The following is a 6,226-nucleotide window of genomic DNA, read 5'->3' as shown; positions in this document are numbered from 1 at the left end:
GACCGAGTCGGAGCCGGGCTGGGGGCTTCGCGTCTCACTGGCGGATTGGCTACGATGCTCGAGTCCCCAGTGTCTGGTCGCACACCCACAAAATGGCAATTTTGATGGGGAGAGAGAGAAGGGGTGGGAAGTTCACCACAGAGCCTACCATCGGGGCTACTTAATGGAACTGGTTAGTAGGTGGTCTCTTCACCAAGTGTCTTTAAGATGATAAAATGTGACACTGGGTTAGGACACAATCTAGCCTCTTAAGCCTCAGTTTCCTCATATCTCTATGGGCATAATGACGCCTACAATCACTTCCTGGGGTCATCACGGAGGTCAAACGAGACACTGCGTGTACTCATGAAAACCCTCCCTATAATTCAAGCAGGGAGACGGAGGAACTCTACAGCGTCTCTTGCCCAGGCCTTCTCCCCTTCCCACATCTTCTTTTCAAAGGAAACTGAACTCCTTTATTGGCACGGGGTCAAGGGCAGATCATTCAAGCCAGTGGCCGGCAAACCAGAGCCCAGAGTTTGAATCCAACCCGCACACCACCTGCTTCTGTACGGTCTGGGAGCTAATGGTTTTCTCATACTTTAACGGTTGACAAAAACAAAAATCAAAAGACAAGAACTATTCTGTGACACCTGAAATTTGACATGATGAGATTTCAAATTGCTATAAAGTTCTATACATAAAGTTCTGTTGGAGCACAGTAACGTTAATTTGTGGCGCGTTTTTTTTTTTTTAATTGCTGGGGTCGCCTTGATGGCACAGGGCAGCGTTGAGTATGTGAGAGACCCCTATGGTCTTTGCAGCCTAAAATACTCACTATTGAACTCATTACAGGAAACGTTTGCTGGCCCTTGATCTAATCAACCCATCAACAGGTCGTCTAGACCCCAACTTCCCTTTCCGTTGATCCAGAGGGCCCCCCACTCGAAGAGATCTCTAAGATTCGCCTCCCACCCCGGCCCCCACTCAACTCCATCCTTCCCCAGCCAGCTTACTTGTAAGGGGAGCATTGTTTCCATTTTCCATCCGCATCGTAATTTCTGGTCAGCGAACACCAACTACGATTGAAAATATAGTGCTCCTTCGTGCAACTCTGAAAGTGTTTTCCTCTGAAGGTGAAAGGGAAGATGCACTTGGGGGGGTCTGCAGGGAACGAGAGGAGCAGAGGGAGCAACGTGAATGGAGAAATGTAAGTCTCACGGATGACCCCCAGGAAGCTAACAGCGCGTGCCTTTTCGACTGCCCGAAACTATGTTCGAAGCTGTTAAAACATGTGGAAAAGTCAGGATTCGGACTCAGGTGTACGCGGTCCCCCAAATCAGGTCCCCCAAATCAGGTAGGCCACCGCTACTGTCAACTGCTTCTCGGTCCGAGGCATCCCAGACACGGCGGCCAGTCGGAGCGCTCACCCTGCCCCGTGCAGTACCGCCACCGGCCTCGGAATTTCTCGTCCAGGGAACACCAGGCATAGTCGCTGTGGGCGGAGATGCAGTTGTAGTGGGTCGCGTCGTGGTACGTAAATGGAAAGACGCAGGGAGTGTAAACGAATTCTGGAAAAGAGCAAACATGCCGAGCGGGGGCAAGCTTACAAAGGGAATTGGCGTTCTTCTTCTTTTTTTATTTTAATCCTCACTCAAGGACATTTTTTCATTGCTTCAAGAGATGGGGGTAGAGAAGGAGAGAGAGACACCGATGTGAGAAAGAAACATGATTGCGTGCCTTCCCGAAAACATCTGGGCTGGGGATCAAACCCACACCCTGGGTATGTGCCCTGACCAGGAATCGAACCCTCAACTTTTTGGTGCACAGGACACGCTGCAGCCAAGCGAGCCACCCAGCCAGGGCGGGATGTTCTCTCTTAAATACTAGCCTGACCTTGCCACTGACCTGTTGTTCTCAGGACAACAAATAGCATTGAAGTGGCTATGATGCCCTGCTCGATCTGGTTCCCCAAAACACCTCACCAGGGAGCGCCTCTCCTTGTGTTCTCTCTGCTCAGGCCTCGGAGGGCCCCGAGTGTGTGGCCGTAATGCTTGCCTTGACGCACAGGAGGGACCTTCTCTGCCTGGCGGAACAACACCCTCCTCCCCGCTTCCTGGTTCGCTCCTCTTCCCTTCAGCCCGCATGTGAACCTTCACGGGACTTCCTCGAACACCTAGACCATGCTAGATCCATTCGTGCTGAGCTTCCTCACTAGTTCCCTTTTCTTCCGCTTACTGAACGCGTGAGGACCTGTTCAGAGTTTTTCTGGTTTGTCAGAAATGACCACTGGCAACCTGTTCAAAGCTAAACCCATGGTATCGACTGGTAGGAACCGGTACAGAAACAGAAGCTTAATAAATATTCGTTGGTCCTTCCTAAGCCTGGAATCATTTTGATATGAGATTCATTTATTGTTATGATTATTTAGCAACTTTTATTACTTATCAGTATACATTAATTATTGAATAGTAATGGTATTATAATTTTTAACAATTATGTCAGAACTTTTATTCTTCTCTTATTTAACTATATTGTTAAAATAGTTATCACTTAATAGGTCAAATTATTATTTAATCATTTCATTAGCATCAGTTGTTACGATGTTCATTATTCATTAGCTATGACTTCTTCGTGGAAAAAGCGATTACAGGGCTTACTCTCCTGGACACTCTGTGCACAGCTTACAAACACTGGCACGTCTAGGGGTGTCCTTACATCAGTCCCCTGACTTGGGTGCTGTCACAGGCTCTTCCCAGGGACGACTTTGGTCCCCAGCATGCGATCCTTATACACCGAGAAATCCTCACGTCCGCTGCTCTGAAAATAGCTTCCTTCTGACCCCAAAAGCAAGGGCGCTGACGTGCCACATTTCCCCACCATATGCTCCAGACGTTAATGGCCTAACTCCACACAAGTGATTGCTGATTGAAATAGCTTTAAGAACCAATCAACATATTTCTCCTTAAAGATCCAGGCCTATTTCTGGCACTCAGTGACCTCGCTACATGATACTCTGTTTTTTAAAAAGATTTTATTTATTTTTAGAGAGAGGGGAAGGGAAGGAGAAAGAGAGGGAGAGAAACATTGACCTGCGACTCAGGCATGCGCCCTGACTGGGAATCGAACCCGCCACCTTTCAGTTTGTAGGCTGGCGCTCAATCCACTGAGCCACACCAGCCGGGGCCACGCAACACATTCTGTAACCAAAGTTCCCCTTTCACTGGCTTGACTACTATCCCCATAAAGTGTTCCGACATCTTTACTTCTCTCTTAAAACTCCCAGCGTCATGAGAGCTGAATAGGTTAAAGTTGAGCACCAGCCGTCCATATACACATATCGCTCACGTCTTCCAGGAACAGATGCTGAGACACAGTAATCCATGGTGAACCCACATGAGCTCCGTGATTAACGTTTCGACTTGAAAAACAGACACCAAAGATCATACACATCCGCAGTGTCCAGAAAAGACCAATCCAAAGAAAGAGCGAGCAACCTAGCGGCTGCGTGGGGGTAGGGGTGACAGCAGATGAAGACAAGAGATCTTCCGGGGGGTGACGAAAATGTACTAGAATTGGACTGAGCTGATGTTTACACCACTCTGAGAATTTATTAAAACATCATCAAATGGTACATTTAAAATGGATGAATTTTATGCCACGTAGGTTAGACCTCTGCACAGAAGGCTGCTAGAAGAAACAACCAACCAAACAACAAGAGCCGCAAATATTGATGTTAGTACCACAGGAGAAGAGAGATCTTTTCTGAAAGGGCAGGGGAGGAAGTCGGGGGGGTGGGGAGCTGGCTGGAATGGGTCTTGAAATGCAGGATGTGGCTGCCTGGGCCAGGGAGGGCCTTTCGTTTGCCATTCCTCTGTTCCAGTCATTGTCCTCAGCAAAGGAAAGCGTAAGACAGCAGAAAAGTGCAAGCAACTTTCAGGAATATAAAATTGTTTCATCGGTGGGGGCTTACATTTGAAACGCTGACAAATAAAGAAATAGCCCTGGCTTGTGTGGTTCAGTGGATCGAGTGCGGGCCGGCGAACCAAATGGTTGCGGGTTCAATTTCTAGTCAGGGAACAAGCCTGGGTTGCGGGCCAGGTCAGGTCCCCAGTAGGGGGCGCGCGAGAGGCAACCACACATTGATGTTTCTCTCTCTCCCTCCCTTCCCCTCTCTAAAAGTAAATAAATAAAAACTTAAAAAAAAGAGAGAGGAAGATTTAGACAGAAGATATTCCCCATTATTGATCCTAAGTTAAAAAAAATAAAAGAAATATATTCCTACCTGGAATCGGAGGTTTTGAACGTTCAATAAATTCTGAAAGAGTAAAAAAAATGGGTAAAATTAAGACCACTCCCAAAAATACTCCATTCCTAAGCTAATGGCTATTAAAAGTACCTTGAAGTTCATGCAGCCAATTGTTCTCCTGTTGCAGAAAAAGTTTTGCTGGCACATTTTGGATGACTTATGATTCCTTCTAACTGGTAAAGGAGTTGGTGGGGGGGGGGGGGGCGGATCTCACATCCACCTACAACACAGCCCATTAGCTCAGTATGAGCTCCGACCCATCCAAAGGTCTTTCTCTGAGTAAGTCAGAATAAACCCAATGTCAGGCAACTCCCGCCGCCGCCCCCCCACCCATGGTTGAAATGCCACAAGTCTGCACGTTAGAGGGACCGTCCTAGCTTTTGCCCATATCAACATTTCAGGAAAACAACCTATTTGTTCAGTGCGAGAGCCATTCCTCTGTTCCAGTCATTGTCCTCAGTGGACCTTCACCGCCGCACCATGGAGGAGAGATTATAATTGAGGGCTCTCTTCTCCTTCCATCCCTCAGAGGTTCACAGTTGAGAGGTCACAGGCAACTGAGAAAGACTGGAAGTGATGTGACCCCTGACTGGTGGGAGCGAGGTTGCATTCTAGGAGTCCGACTTCGGAGACTGCGATGGGAACGCAGCATTAACATGACGTCGGAACTGCCACACACCCGTGTGGTGACCGAAAGCCTGTGTCTCACTTTCCTCCTCGTCCATGTGACGTTAATGTAGAATTTGCGTCAGACTTGAACTGGGAGCTACTAGGTGGTGATTAGGCATCGTGTTAGCTGATAGTGGCCCTGCTCTTGAGAAAGTAGCTAACAAGATGTCAACATTTATAAGAATTTTAAACATTTTTTAAAGATTTATTTAATTATTTTTAGAGAGAAGGGAAGGAAGGGAGAAAGAGCGGGAGGGAAACATCGATGTGTGGTTGCCTCTTGTGCGCCCCCTACTGGGGACCTGGCCCACAACCCAGGCATGTGCCCTGACTGGGAATAGAACCTGAGACCCTTTGGTTCTCAGGCCTGCACTCAGTCCACTGAGGCACACCAGCGGGGGCTGATGTCAACATTAAAAAAATTTTTTTTTCTAGCTTTGCCTGCCTAGCTAAGTGGGTTAGAGCCTCATCCCAATAGGCCAAAGTTGTGGGTTTGATCCCCAGTCAGGGCACAGATAAGAATCAACCAGTGAGTGCATGAATAAGTGGAACAAGTCATTTCTCTCACGCTCACTGTCTCTCTCTCTCTCCACCTTCCTCTCTCTCTAAAATCAATGCATTTTTAAAAAAGAAAAGAAAAGAAGTAGTTCAGTTCTTCTGGCTCCAGAAACTGAGCCTCTAAAATAACTCTGCCTTTGTTGGGGGGTGGGGGAGTGGCACTGTTTCTGACCCCGAAACTGTTTCAGCTGTGCTGCCGCCAAGCCGAGCCTCCTGGTCCTGCGGTTAGGGTCAGTTTAGGGTAAACGCATGGGCACTTACACCGTGCTATACAGGCTAGCCGGCTCTGGATGGGTTTCTGCTTTGTCCTGTCACAGCGGTGAGTCTTTAAAACCTCCGTCTCTACTCTCTGTATTCCCCACAGCCTTCTCCTCGTTTTACAGATGAAAGAGCAGAGAGATACTTCCACTGAAACGCTGTCTGCTTGGCCAGAAACGGGCGCAGCCTGGACTCCGGGGACCTCTGGTTCCAAGGAATGAGCTACTTATTTCAGACCCGGGTGCCCCCAGAAATGGTCCTTTGCCATTTCCTTTACTGATATCGCGGAACACGGCCAAATCCTCGCAGGTCTTCTCTCCTCGCCCATTATGTTGCTACCACATCGCACCTCCCGCCAAACATTGCGATTTTTACCATTTGATTCTTTCCCTCCTCCCCTCCAGCTAACGAGGATGAAGAGACGCCACCCCCAGTTCTGACTGAGGATTAACA

At 48.1% G+C, this 6,226-nt stretch overlaps 1 long non-coding RNA gene across 1 annotated transcript; it reads right to left on the bottom strand.

Annotated features, from left to right (window-relative positions):
* Positions 1 to 1,025: 1,025 nt before the first annotated feature.
* On the bottom strand, positions 1,026 to 4,297 carry LOC128779785 (uncharacterized). The gene is made up of 3 exons (XR_008425842.1): positions 4,265 to 4,297; positions 1,410 to 1,550; positions 1,026 to 1,143 (listed from the first exon to the last, which is right to left on the bottom strand). It is a non-coding gene; the product is annotated as an uncharacterized lncRNA (long non-coding RNA).
* Between the last annotated feature and the right edge of the window lie 1,929 nt (positions 4,298 to 6,226).

The sequence above is a fragment of the Desmodus rotundus genome, chromosome 12 (assembly GCF_022682495.2).
Source record: "Desmodus rotundus isolate HL8 chromosome 12, HLdesRot8A.1, whole genome shotgun sequence".
Taxonomy (NCBI): Eukaryota; Metazoa; Chordata; class Mammalia; order Chiroptera; family Phyllostomidae; genus Desmodus; species Desmodus rotundus.
The sequence above is the reverse complement of the archived record's forward strand: the minus strand, read 5'-3'. Positions and strand labels throughout refer to the sequence as shown.